Here is a 15,301-nt window from a genome sequence, read left to right as displayed (position 1 = left end):
TGGGACAGAAGCTGAGCTCCCTCTGGGTGAGGCCCTGAGACAGCACAGGAAAAGCTCCCCCAGGGCATCCTCTGCTGAGTCATGCAAGGGAGGTCCCTGTGTTTTCAGAGAAAAAACCGGAACAACCTCCGGGATTATCAGGTAAGAAAGGTACATTCTTATGATGTGGCTTCTACTGGGTTTTCAGTGATTTTCACATGTGAAATGGTTAGTCTCAATTTCTCAATTGAGATGAGTGATAACTGTATGCTTTTTAAGGTAAAATAAATGTATAAATGGGATTGCACATTATGAATTGAGTTTTTGATTCGTAATAATATAGCATTTCGATTACTTAATGGAAAAGTCAAATAAATGAAAATAAATAAAATAAATGAAAATAAATTTCATCAATAAATGAAATGGGTATTAGAAAAGTATTTTTATAGATCAATGTAATGAACAAATAATGTTTTGAAATTAAAATTCAAATTATTGCTTTTTTACTCTTAAAGTGAAATAGACACTGTGAAAACTTTGTAAACCTACATAAATATGATTGTTTCACACAATTCCTTTAAAAATTTACCCTGAATTCAAAATGCAATCAGAATTATCAATGGGAATTAATTCATCGTGTATATAAAGTACTAAATGTTATTAAAAGAAGCGATTCAAACTTAAAAGTAATCTGCATTTTTACAAGAAATTCTTGTCTTAAAAATATTGATTTTCTTATTCTTCTCAATGTCTTCACAATGTAGGAGGTTTCTGCATACCTTTTCTTCTGCTTCCAAATATGTTCTTAGAATGGTGCAAAAATGTTATCAAGTTTCCTCTAAATCACAGTCATGTCTTTGCAGTGTGTGAAGAGGCACAGATAGGTCCCTTCCTTTCTTCCCATAAAAACCTTTTCAGTGACCTCTGAGTATAGAACAGTTTCAGTAGTTTAGCTTTCAGTGTTCTTCCAAACTCATTGCCAAAGCTGTACATCAGAACTGTGAAGTTCTCACCCCTGATACTGAGATGAATAGTCAGTATGCTCTATAAAAATAACATAGTAATATGCAGGTCATTTATTTGACAATATTGACAGGAGGTTCTAGGAACCAGCCTGGTGGGAGGCTCAGCCAGCTCACATGCTACTCTTCAGAGGGTGAGATGGGAGCCAGAGAGTATGTTCCCTGTCAAATGTGTGCAGCAAGTGGTGTAACTGTGGCTCTCTGGAGTTCAAGGCCCAGAAGCAAGTAGCTAAGTGTTAAGAGGCCAGTGTGACCTACTTATCTATGCTCAGGATGGTGACCCCAGCAGGTGAACCCACAGAAGTGTGGTCCCTCTGGACCGTGACTGTGCAGGATGCTTTCTGCTCGCTGAGGCCACCCCATTTTATTGATTCCTTGAGTGACTGCTTGGGCTCTGGCCCCCTGCCAGCCTTGGCAACCTCATCCTCTCACTAACAGCTCAGATCTTCAGAGGTGCAGCACTTCAGGCTCCAGAGATGTTTGATCATTGAAAAATTTTTATGATTCACAGGATATTGTTGTATTTCATACATGCTTCAGAAACCCATGATACAGTAAAATAATACATCATTTAGAAGCAAAATAAAGTGAAAATAATGTCCTCACAGAAAGATTATGATTTTAAAGATGCATTAATGAGCCAAAAAATGATTCTGGCATTACTTTTCTAACCTTCGAAAGAAGCCAAGGTTAAAGAACATGCTGTTGATTTCAGCTTTTGTAAAAACTGGAAATAAAGTAAAATTAATTATGTAGTAGAATTAAACTTTGTTTTTCTTTCCTAGACTAAATTTGAGACTATCAAAACTGCCTTGGGCCAAGGATTTAGGTCAGTGGTTCTGCAAGGACTTGAGTTCTATCCCCAATACCAAATAAAAATCCAAACAAACCAAAAACTGCCCTATATGTTTGAGGGGTTTTTCACCTACGTAAAATATTTTCTTCTTATCCTTACATTGTATACTCCCACATGCCTGTGCCAACTCAATGATAAATCAGAAACAGGAAAAGCAGACTGTATTCCTATTGCCAGACACCTCCCAGATTGGTTCTGTCTAGGGCTACATTCCATGATGTTCTTAACGTTTTCTGTGTTCACAATGTTTTCTGTTTCCAAGCATTTTTAGGAACTGGGATACGTGTTACAACTTCGATGAAGTGCGCTCATCTCCTAGCATATAGAAATGCCAGGTTTGGGCCAGGGATTTAGCTCAGTGGTTTTGTTGCCTGCTGTGCAAGCACAAGGACCCGAGTTCTGTCCCTGGTACAAAAAAAGAAAAAAAATAACGCCAGGTTCCACAAGTGTAAAAGAGTACTGTGAAGATAACTCTCTTCATAGAACAGAGAATGGGAAATTCTAACCACACCAGTGAAAAATGTGAGATGTCTTAATTGCTTGATTTGTTGAGCTGTAATTGCCATTTATTTTTGTCTGCAAGGAAAGCGCATCATAGGTTTTACTTACATTTCTGTTCTAATGTTGAATTTATCAAAGTGGCAAGTCCTATCCAGACTTCAAGCTGATGGATAATATATGCAGTCTACATTTAAAGTCAAGTTGTTTTGCTTTCTTTGAAAAGCTCAAGGCTCTCAACAAGTTGAAACAGTATGTCTTAGATAGCTAGTACATAGAGTTTCAGATGAAACTTTCTAGAATAATTTCACAATTATATAAAACAGAGATTTACCCTGTCCTGTTTTGAGCATGGCCCTGATTTAGATTCCACATATGAATGAGAATATTGATGGTCATTGCTAAATCATAGCAACTAAAACAAGGGAACTTGCAAGCTAAAATTTCCTTACTGAAATAGGAAATATTAAATGATACAAAATTAAATTTAGCAAAGAAAAAGACAAACTGCTCAAGAATGAGGTGCTTCCTTTTGGGACTGATGGCATGGCCCCACAGTAGAGCTCTTGGGCACCAGGTTCAAGTCCAGGCTTTGAATATTAGCACAAGAAGAAAAAGTCTGGTTCAAGTGACACATGATTTAAGTAAGAAAACATACAGATTTCATAAGAAAATGACACGTGTATTTTAATTTCTACCTCAAAAATTATTCACAAAAATTAGTATTTTATTCATTCCAAAAAACTTTACCTCACATTGTAAATCAAGGAACATTGTTTTGTTTACTACAGAGTAACAAACAGCCCAAAAGCATAAGGGAGACAAAATTTTCCTATCATTTTTGGTTTAACATTGTTTCCATTTTAAAAGTTACATTGAATTATTATGAAAATTCCCAGTTAAATATTAATAATCTTATATATATAGGAAGCATGCAGTTAATTTAAAAAATTACTTGCAGTGGAAGCTATTCCAAGAATTAATTCTCAAAGTGTGCAAGAAGAGAGAAAAAGCTAGGGAGGACCTCCATGATATGCTAAAAAAAGTGAATTTTGAAAAGGGGGAGATTATAGCAACAGAGTGAAGACCTGAGGCAAAATAGATCCACTCTGGGAATGAAGACCAGGCAGTTAACAAAACAAAACAAAACAAAAAACTTGGTGAGGAGAAAAAGAAGTAGATCTACCAGAATTGGGAGGGAACTGACAAGAAAACCAGCAACTACAGAGGAGCTGGAGAAATGGAGCACAACACAGAGAAAAGAACAAAGTAGTTGGGAAAGTGGCCTCCAATCCCAGGGAAGGGGCTGTGTCCTCTGACACAAAGAAAGCGTGGAGGGGGTCACAGTGCTCAAGGAGTAAACAGGGGCAAAGAAAATTTCACAGGTACTGGAAACTGCAAAAACAGTGGGAGGCTTTCCTCTGAAAGTGACTCCCTCCACCCAGAGAGCTTGAACTGGAGAAGAAATCCAGTGTGCAGTACCCACAATACCTGAATGTGTTTAATCAGGACCCATTGTAGGAAGGAGTTTAATTGCTTAAGATCAAGCTACAAAATAACTAAAGAACAACTTCACTTCAGGTTGCCTGGGATCACCCTAACACAGAGACTGGGTGGGAGACAGTCACAGAGGCAGTCAGGAGTAGTGGATAGGCTAGGCACAGACTCACTGTGAAATTTAAACAGAGGCAGGGAATGACTCAGTAGTCACACCATGAGTGGAGAAGCCAAACCAGTAGTGTGTGACTTTCAGAAAGGCCTGGGTCTGGAAGTTCAGCAGTCTGCTTGACACCCTCACCCTGCACTATCTCCATCCAGCCCAGAACTCAGTGGTTGCTTTTATTTCCTCATCTACCAATGTAAATAGGACTTTACCTTGGCATGCATGGTTTACAGGGAGAAAAGCTAGATGGAGAACGCCATGAGATTCATAGAGGGACAAGAGACTAGGAGTAGCTAGAGTGAATATAATCTTAGGGCATCTGTCATTGACCAACCACACCAAGCAGGAAAGGTGGGGATAGGATTCAGCCTTCACACACCAAAACAGAATACATCTGAGTAGGGACTCACTGTCCCTCTCCCACACTTGGTGGGTTTCAATATTGCAGATCTGAGAGAGAAATCACTAATTAAAAAAAAAGAGAAAATGTTAAGACCCATTTCTCTCTTACTGAATTTATACATTTATGTATTTATTTATTCATTTATTTATTTTTGGGGGAGATTGGGAGAAATTTTTCTTTTCCTTTTTTCTTTCTCTATTTATTTTGTTCTGTTTTTCTCCTTTCTTATTCTTGTTCCTTCTTTCCTGTAACATTTATAAAATTCTATTAATTTTCTCTTACTCTCTAGTAGAATTCTTTATCTCTCACTTCTCATTTCTCATCTTTTTTTTCTCCAAACCTTACTACTTTGACATCATAGTCAAAATCCCCAAAGTCCCAAACAAGGAGTGAATCTTAAAAGCTGTTAGATAAAAGCAACAAATTACTTATAGAGGTAAACCCATAAAAATTGCAGCAGTCTTCTCATCACAAACCAAAAAGACCAGGAGAACTTGGAACAAAGTCTTCTAAGTCCTAAAAGAAAATAAATACTAACCCAGACTAATATATCTTGTAAATCTTTCAAAACTGGTAGAGGAAAGCACCTCAAGAAATTCATGGGCATAAAAACAGCACTGCAGAAAATTTTCATGTATATATTGGAAGGAAACAATGTAACCAAAAGTGCCCAAAAGTCTAATGGGATGAAAATATCAGGCAAGAGGAGCAATTATGGAGGGAAAAAAATTATAGAAAACAGTGACCCCAAAACAATGCGATGACAAGAATAAGGCAATAACATTTGATAATAACTCTCATTGTGAATGGGCACAATTTCCCAAACACAAGGATCGTTAGATTCAATTAAAAAACAAAGCCCAGTGGTATGATATATATAAGAAATATATTTAACCCAAAACAATATATACAGGCCTGGGGATTTAGCTCAGTGGTTTTGCCACCTGCTGAGCAAGTGCAAGGACCCAAGTTTGATCCCCGGTACCAAAAAAAAAAAGGCTGGAGATTTAGCTCAGTGGTTCCGCTTCCTGCCTTGCAAGCGCAAGGTCCCAAGTTCAATCTGTAGTACCAAAACATATATATACAATAAAAATGAAAACATGGAAAACAATATTCCATGAAAATGGACCCTGAATACATGTAGAAGTAGCTCTCCCATTTTAAGACTGAGCAGACTTTAAGCCAACACTAATTAGAAAAGTCAAGGAAGGTCAGTACTCTTTGGTTAAGGGAACTACTCAAGAGAATACGATAACAATTGTGAACATCTATGCACAGAGCATCAGTGCATTCAACTTCATAAAAACTACTGGATGTAAAAGGTTAGATACATTTCAACAAAATTATAGTGGGGGCCTTCAATACCCTACTATCACAAATAGATAATCCAGACCAAACCACCCCCCAAAACCAAAAAGAAATATCAGAGTTGAATAATATCTTCAAACACATAGACTTAATATATACCTACAGAGGTTTATACCCCAAAACAATAGAATACACATTCTTCTCAGCATCACATGGAAATGTATTCAAAAGAGACTATATACTAGGCCATAAAGTTTACATGAATAAATACAAAGTAATAAAAATTACATCATGCATCTGGTTGTGCAACAAACTATGAATCAATAAAACCCCATAGAAATTATACACATACATGAAGATTAAATCATACACTATTGAATAATCAATGAGCCACAGAAGAAATTGGATGTAGTCTATATTCAAAAAATAATCCCTATACTATATTCCAAAATGTTTGAGACACAATAAATGCAGTTTTAAGAGGGCAGTTAATAGTTGTGAATGCCCACATCAGAAAAATTGAGACAAAAAATATAACCTAATAATGAATCTTGAGGTCCCAAGAAAACCAGAACTATCCAAGTACAAAGATGGTAAAAAGAAGGGAATTACAAATATCAGAGCAGAAATTAATAAAACTGAGATTAAAAGAACAGTACAAAGAATAAAGAGTTGATTCCTGAAAAGATTAATATATAGACAAACTCTTCGCCAACCTCACCAAAAAAAAAAAAGAAAGAAAGAAAAGACATATATCAGTGAAATTAGAAATGAAAAAAAAGGAGAAACAACAGACATCATGGAAATTCAGATTATTAGTATTTTAAAATCTCTCCTCCAATAAATTGAAAAATACAAGGACTAGATAGATTCCTAGATACAAATGAATCACCAAAAACTAATCCAAGATGATATAAAACTCCCAAATAATCCAGGGACAGAAATTGAAATTGAGGCTGTAATAAAAACCTACCAAGTAAGAAAAACCTAGGACCCATTGGATTCACCACTGAATTCTGCAGGAACATCAGGGATGATCTAATGCCAATAATCTTCAAACTATTTAATAAAATAGAAATGGAAGTAATGCTGCCAATCTAATTCCTGGAAACTAGCATTATCTTGATTCCATAACTAGACATAAATTCGAGTATAAAAAGAAACAAATAAACCAAAAGGCCAATCATTTTAATGAACATAGATGCAAAGATCTTCAAAGAGATACTAGCAAAAAGAATGCAATAGATCATTAACAAGATTATACCACATGACCTAGGAAGCTTCATCCCACAATACAAGGGTAGTTGAACATAAACAAATAAATGTACAATATCATATAAATAGAAGCAATGACAAAAATCATATGATCACCCGAATAATTGCAAAAAAAAAGAACCTTTGACATAAACTAATATTTGTTTACGATAAAGTTTAGAAGAAAATAGGCATAGAAGAACTATATCTCTATCTGATAAAAGCCATATATGATAAAACTACTCCAAACATATTATTAAATGGCATTAAACAGAAAACTTTTCCTCTAAAATCAGGAAAGAGAAAAAAGATGTACATTATCTTCACTGTTATTTAATATAGTACTGGAAATATTAGCCAGGGCAATCCATCAAGAATAAGAAATAAAAAATATACAATAGAAAAAAAGATATAAAATTAATGCTATTCCCATATGCCGTGATACTTTAAATAAAAGACTCAAAATTTTCCACCAAAAGACTTCTGCAACTAAGAAACAGTTTCAGGAAGGTAGCGGGCTTGAAAATCAACACTCAAAAATCAATAATCTTTCTGTAAACTAATAATGAGTCCATTGAGATAGATATTAATAAAACAATACCATTCACAATAGCACTAAGAAAAAGTAAATACTTAGACATGAAACAACAAAGGACCCTAGGAACTTTATCATAAAAACTGCAATACCATGAGAAATGAGATTGAAGAACACATCAGAAAATAGAAATATATTCCCTGTTCTTAGAGGAGGCAGAAAAAAAATATCAAGATGATCATATTCCCAAAGTGGATATATAGATTTATTGTACTGCCAGTCAAAATGCCAACAGCATTTCTCATAGAACTAGAAAAAACCATCCTGAAATTCATTAGGAACCAAAAGAATCCCAGAACAAGAAAAAAATCCTGAGCAATAAAATCAAAGCAAGAGGCATCACAATCCCTGATTGCAAATTATATTATAAACCTTCATTGATGAAAACAGTATAGTACTTGCACAGATTAATGTGAATAATCAGATCAGTGCAATAGAGCAGAGGATGCAGAAACAGTCCCAGGGATATTGAAATATCTGATCTTTGACAAAGTGGTCAGAAACACACACTGCAGCAAAGGTAGACTCCTCAGCAGTGGTGCTGGGAAAATGCTGCACACAGGAAGGCTGAATTTCAAGATGAATTTTAAACACACCTTAGTGAAATAATCCAGACATTGAAGCTTAAATATCACATGGTTTCTCTTATATGAGTAAACCAAAACCTTAAAGAGCAAAATCAAATGGAGATAATAGGAAACCAGGAGTTAGACCTTTTGCAAATGAGAAGAGGATCTACAGATAGAAGGATTGGGGAGAGAAGGACAAGGAAGGAGAAGTAAAAAGGATTGAAATGGAATGTGTGCATGTTCCAGCTCCCCAGTATGAGTATATCCATTGTGCATCACAAAACCATGCTACTAGGATTAAAAGATCATTTAAAAAATAGAAAAACAATTAAAAAGTGTTCTAAGAGGAGACTTGGTGGACCTTCTTTGCAACAAGCTTGGGGAGACTTTTGGGTATTTTGGGGGTCACAAATAAATCTATATTCCCCATAGACATCCTACTACAATGGGAAAAATAAAGAGATGAATTAAGAATATACAAATGATTTTGTGCAAATGAATTTTTGATCAGTTCATAAATCAACTAAATAATCACAAAATAAAAGGAATACTTAAATGGATAAGTGAAAATAATTTGGGTAATTTGTCTTCTTCATAATTGATAAAGTATTTAAAATATTTTTTTAGTATTTTTAAAAGTCAGGCACAATTTTCAACATCTTACATGTATTGCCATCTTACAGTTATTAGTTGATTGAGTTACAGAACTACACTGTGGGGCCCCCAGATGTGAGTCCACAAACCAAGGGCACATGGCTGGTCTCTACTGTAAAAAGTCCTGAGTCAGAGCTCATGTTTCAGTGGCATTCACTGCTTTTCCACAAACCTCCATCTCCTGTATTTGACACAGGAACATTTGACTAAATCCTTTCCATTTGGAGAGAGAAAAGCAGTCAGTTCCCTCTTCTGTGCCTCCTCACAGGTATTCATTCTTAGTACCACAACTTTCCCTTTGCTAAATGAAAGCCTTTTAAAGTCAGATGCCTGGTTAGTGTTACTGGAAGGTAGACAATGAATGTTTTCTACAATAATCGTTACTCCATTTATCAAAACTGATATTTGACACTGAGCCCACCTTACAAGAATGTGGTAAAAATTTAAAAAGGGAGAGGTGAAATAAGAAGCAAAATGCAGCCACAAAAGAAATGCCAAACTGAAGCTGTTTTAAGTGTACTACACGATGTTTATTCTGTCTACATTAGGGACAAGCTAATCCACTTGGGTTTCTGAGAGAATGTAGAGCAGGATATGGAATGCAGTCACCCTTTCCTCAAGGTACACCAGTCTCCATGGGAACGCGCCAGCCCTAACATGGAGTGACAGGATGAGGCCCACGAGCCACTCTGGAGCAGGACACTGGAGCTGGGACAGATTCCCCCATTCGCCTCCTCGTGGTGTCCTAGGTCATTTCCAGAGTGACTGCAGGACCGCGGGCCTAACTCTGGTCCGTGCTTCCTGATGGTGTCAGCTCTGGACTCCGGCGTCTTACATCATGCAAGATGGGGAAACAACACAAGGAAGGAATTCAGATAAAGGAAAGTTTAACAAAGAAAAGAAATGAAATACTAATCTCTCTCTAAAAGTATGCTATTTTTAACATTTCCCTTAAAGTTCAGTTTTTATTGAAGTTTTGTATTTTGAAGAGCACGTTTACATACAAATACAAAAGTAATATACATATATGCAAACACAAGTACATAGACATATATTTACAAATATGTACTTTTATATACCCATAATGCTTTTGTATTATTCATAATATAAGATTAGATATTATTCAAATATTATTAAATATTAAATTTACTATGATTTATTAATATTATTTAATAATTTTTGAACATTAAATATCATTCAAATATTATTATTCATATTATAAGAGCACTGTGGGAATGTAAGATGTATATTTATACATACTTCTTTGTAAAATTGACAACTTTATTTTCACTTCCTTTGTGCTTGTTTATCTTGGTGATCAAAATTGAACCCACACCCTGGCATGGTAGGCAAAGACTGAACACTGAGACACAGCCCCACCAGACGGCTTATTTAAATGTGTCAAATTTCTTCCCTGAAAATCATTGTAAGTTTAAACTCACTTACAGGCAAAAGATGGGAGATACATTTTGAACAACTGGATATCCATTTACAAAACCAATTCTTTATTCTTCCTCACCTGAAATTTATGTATCAGCACAAAAGTTCTTTCTAGAAAATGTTCTACATTTTTAATGGAATAATTTTGTCAAGATATATGGGAATATTGTTACAATGCATAATTAATTCAAAGCTAGAGTTTCAAGTAAAATATAAGAAGTGATAGAGGTGCAGTTGCAAATATACAATTAATCAAAAAAGGTAATTTTAAGTTATTGAATGAAAGCACATATGGAAAATATAATAACAAGTAATCCAGTTACACTTTATTTCAGAAATTCAAAATAGCCAGATGAATTTCATATATTTTCTATGACTGCACAATCAACTTGTCTCTGCTGTAGGAGTAGCAACATGTTTGTTTTTTTTTTCAAAAAAAAGACATATTTAACAAAACAGCTTCACAATCAGTCAATAAACTACTACAAAAATATTCAGCCATCAAGCAAACAAACTACAGCAAAATGAGTTACTATTACACTCATTAGAATTACCAAAATAACAAAGCTTTATAATATTTGGAGCAAGTGGGCTTCATCACATTGCTGGTACAAAGGTGAGATTAGACAGCCACCTTAAAAAAACCAATTGGTATAAAGTTCCTAAATGATCCACAAAGAGATGCAAACATATGAAAAGAACCCAGAAAAGAACTTTAAATATAGCACATTCAAACTAAAAGTAGTTGAGAGTCCCATCAAGAAAATAATGGGTACACACATGGTGGTATTTCAGGTGATATACTGTTAGTAGCAATTTAAAGGAAAAAACCTCTGATGGTTTTTTTGTAGTGGAATCTTGACAAACACACTGAGAAGAGAGGGAGGATGATGTCAGAAATGTCCACTGATGCTAGAGGTGGGAATAGGCCAAAGCAAAGACTGGGAATAAAATCCAGAGCAGCAGCACTTCCTTAGGAGGGACAGAGGGGTCCTCTGGGAGGACAGATGCTTGACAGCAGGTGTAAGTGACAAGCTGAGGTTCTTGTTGCAATTAGGAGGAAGAAAGCCTGGGACCTGAACTTTCTGCTGATTCAGAATTATACCTCAGTGGGAAGCAAATATAACAGTGACTCCTCAGGTTCATTGAGCAGTTAATTCACTCTGAGTAAGAGTGGATTGTGGCATATGGACATAGAAACATTTTACTAAGAATTTGTAATTTGCATTTTTTAAAAGAAATCATGATTTATGTCAGTGATAACAACTTAATAATGAACACAAAATGTGCAAGTTCATCTAAAATCAAAAGACAAGATTGAAGAAATGTAAATCCCAAATGAGGACATAGACACTGCAATAAATTCTTTCCCTCATTTGTGGTTTTCCTTCTTGTAGTTTCCATTGTCTGCAGTCAGCCACAGCCCCAAACAAGTAGCATAATCAGATCTGATTGGTTTGGGTCTGTGTTGACCAGAGCATGGATTCTCGTTCCTTAACCAGCAACTCCACATAAAGCATGAACCCCACCTGGCACACAGTGACTGACTGGCTCCATTTTACCCCATTGTCTGTCTGCCTCAGGGCTTATATTCAAGTAAACTTTACTTTACTTAACAGTGGCTTCCAGTGCCAAGGTACTGATGCTGGTAATCCACGTACATCAGAAAGAAACTCTAAAGTCCTTCCTTATGGAAAAATAGGAAAGATTTCAAATATGTAAGAGGAAAAATTGTGTACCATGATTCCTAGGTTCTACAATAGGACAAAATGCATCTGTGAAATTCAGAAGGATAATAAATTTGTGTTGCTTTTTCGGTGGCCCCTCAAGCTGAAAATATTATGGCCACTGTGTTTAATAGTTACATATACATAGTGAAGACAAAAAGGTTATTAAATTATAGAGTCTGGTATTAATGGCAATTTCAGGCATGAAATAGCACCTTGGAAAAAAATCTAATGGTTGAAGGTAGGCTGTGGTACATTTTTCTGCTATGAGGTTTCCAAAAAAATCACTTCGTAAAAATTATTGAGTTTTGAGGAGGTGTTTGGCAGTACTGTAGATTGAACTCAAGGTTTTCACCCTATGCTACACTCAAACCTCTATATTATTTTTATGTATTTTTTAGTAAATGACTTGCCCATTCTGGACTACATACTGTGATGGTACAGCCCCAGCTTCCCAGAGTGGTGGGATCAAAGGCATGCACCAACAAACCCAGCTCAATCAGCACATCCTTAATGCTGAGTGAAGGCAGCACTGGGTCAGGCACTTGGTCAGGGCTCCCTTCACATCACTGTTCCTCATTCTATAGATCACAGGGTTCAACATGGGAGTGAAGATGGCATAGAATGCAGACATGACCTTATCATGGTTCACTAACCTGTAGGATATGGGTCTCATGTAGGTAAAGATGGCATTACAATAATAGAGTCCCACCATGGCCAAATGGGAGGAGCAGGTGACAAAGACCTTCTTGTGGGCTTCTGCAGAGCACATGTGCAGGACAGCAGTGAGGATCAGGCTGTAGGATGTCAGGATGAGGGACAAGGGGATGAGGAGCATCAGCACGCAGCAGATGTACATGGCATACTCCAAAGCAGAGCTGTCACTGAAGGCCAACCACACCAGTGTGGTGGCCTCACAGAAGAAATGATTGATCTCGTGTCTGTTGCAGAAGAGGAAGCTCAGGGAAGCAGCAGCCTGCATGAGGCCATCAGCTGCCCTCAGGAGCCAGGACCCTAAAACTATTCTCAGACAAAACGACCAGCTCGTGAGAGTGGCATACTGCAGTGAGTGGCACATAGCCACATAGTGGTCATAGGACATGGCTGCTAGGAGGAAGGCACTCTCCACCTCCCAGCATATGGATCAGGAACATCTGAAGACCACATCCAACCAGGGAGATGGACTTGTTTCCAGTCAAGTAGGCAGCCACCATCTTGGGCACAGTAGTGCAGACCAGCATGAGGCCCATGAGGGAGAGCTGGCTCAGCAGGAAGTACATGGGTGTGTGCAGCCGGGAGTCCTGGTGAATCAGGAGTACCATGAGCCCATTGCCTGTGAGGGAGGAGATCATAACTATTAGGACAACCCCAAAGAGAATCTGATGGGCTGTGGTGTGGTTGAAGAGGCCTATAAGAATGAAATCTGAGGTGGTGTTCCCATGCTCCATGATTTCAGAGAGAATTGACACTAACAGTGGAAAAGAGATAAGAGATACCTCAGTATTGCAATGCTTCATGTGGAAAATTGACTTTATTATACATAACCTCAAAAAAATTATTTGTGTCAACATGCTGAAAGCTACTTCAAATCTTTCCTATGATTTTTGCAAAATGTTTTATCTTATCTCTAATATTAGCTTTAACTTTGTTTATTTTCTAATCTTTTCAAGATATATACTTCTCATCTAAAATGTGAATTACTATAATGAATACAAATTCTTGATGAAATGCAGGTTGCATTTAAGTGTCATTTCTGCCCTCTGTGATACGAATATAATTGAAAGAGAAAGAAATTATTTACTTATTTCATTTTTTACATTTGTGCTGTCCTCATATCATAAGTAGTCATTATCCTTAGAACATGAATCAAATCTATTTTTAAAAAAATATATAAAATGGGGCTTCTCAAACAGAAAATAAGGTTTTGTTTTTTAAATTGTTTTTTTGTAGTGTTCAACCAGCAAGTTGATTTCTTTTCATTTCCTTTTTTAAAGTATATATTGCACTTACAAATATTTTATAAGGCAAATGAATATCTGCACTGCTATTGTAAAAGTTTCATTTTAAAATCTCTGCTTATCAATCTACTAAATCAGAATGTATTCTGATGTGTTACTACTCTTTTAGTTTATTCCACATTGCTTATTCACATGCCAATGGTGAGTTTTCTCAGTTGCATCTTATTTTTAGTTAACTCACCAAAAGCAAAATTAACATATTCTACAATGTGTGCTAAGCTATCATAAAAAGCAACTAATCCAACATTATGAGTGAAAAATCTTGAACATTCAAGTTTATTTCTTTTGTAAAGCATTGTATTACTGAATGTTTAATCTACAAAATAGTAGAATTCATGCTTCAGCAAACTGTGTAAAGTAATTTGAAGTCATAAATGTCTTTGGGGCAGGGTAGTAAACACATTAAAATTTTAACCAAGTAGGAAATTATTTAAGAAGATTCTTTGAGGTGTGTTTGGTAGTGATAAAAATTAAATGACAAGACAATATGAGGCTCCCTTTCTATGCTGGTTTTTTAAAGTGTTTATACTTCTTTAGAACATTTCTGGCATATAATGTACATATTTCTTGTGGGAATGGGTACATGTATATAACACATCTTCATTCCTGTTTTCATCCTTTTCCCTTCCCTTCCTTCCCCTCTCTCCATCTCTTGATCCCCTTTACTTTTGAAAAAGGTCTATCTACTTACCTTCTATTATCCCTTTTTTATTTTGCTCTTTGTTTCTACTTTGGCTTTCTCATATAAGAGAAGCCATGTGATATTTAAGCTTGAGTGTCTGATATATTTTACTTAACATTATGATCTCAAAGTACATCCATTTTTATACAAATGATTCAAGTTTATCATTCTTTGTGGCAGAGTAAAAGTTCAGTAATGTTGCAGGATAGAAAATCAACACAGAAAAATCAACAGCATTCCTGTACACTAACAATGAACACAGAGAAATGAATTTGGAAAAATATACCATTCAAATAGCACCAAGAAAAATTAAATGCTTAGTTAGGAATTAACCTAATTAAAAAATAAAGGACCTCTAGATTGCAAACTACAGCATTCTGAAAAAGGAAACCAGAAAGGACATCAGACAATGGAAATTTATCTTTGCAAGTTTTTAAATGTCATTTATTTTATGTATCAAATTTAACCTTGTGTTAGCTTTCTTTTTTTGCTCTGAATCAAACTGACAAACATTTATTAGTCTGTCTACAAAACATCTTTTTATTTAGTACTTTATATGTATATTAAGTTTTTCATATAAGAGAAACCATATGATTTTGAAGCTCATATGTCTGAGGACTTCAATTAACATTG

At 35.8% G+C, this 15,301-nt stretch overlaps 1 pseudogene; it reads right to left on the bottom strand.

Annotated features, from left to right (window-relative positions):
- Positions 1 to 12,467: 12,467 nt before the first annotated feature.
- On the bottom strand, positions 12,468 to 13,463 carry LOC106008344 (olfactory receptor 2T8-like; annotated as a pseudogene).
- Between the last annotated feature and the right edge of the window lie 1,838 nt (positions 13,464 to 15,301).

The sequence above is a fragment of the Heterocephalus glaber genome, unplaced genomic scaffold, assembly GCF_053883595.1.
Source record: "Heterocephalus glaber isolate CG9 unplaced genomic scaffold, H.glaber_assembly_v1.0 deba00001461, whole genome shotgun sequence".
NCBI classification, from domain to species: domain Eukaryota; kingdom Metazoa; phylum Chordata; class Mammalia; order Rodentia; family Bathyergidae; genus Heterocephalus; species Heterocephalus glaber.
Note: the sequence above shows the minus strand (reverse complement) of the source record. Positions and strands in the feature narration are given on the sequence as shown.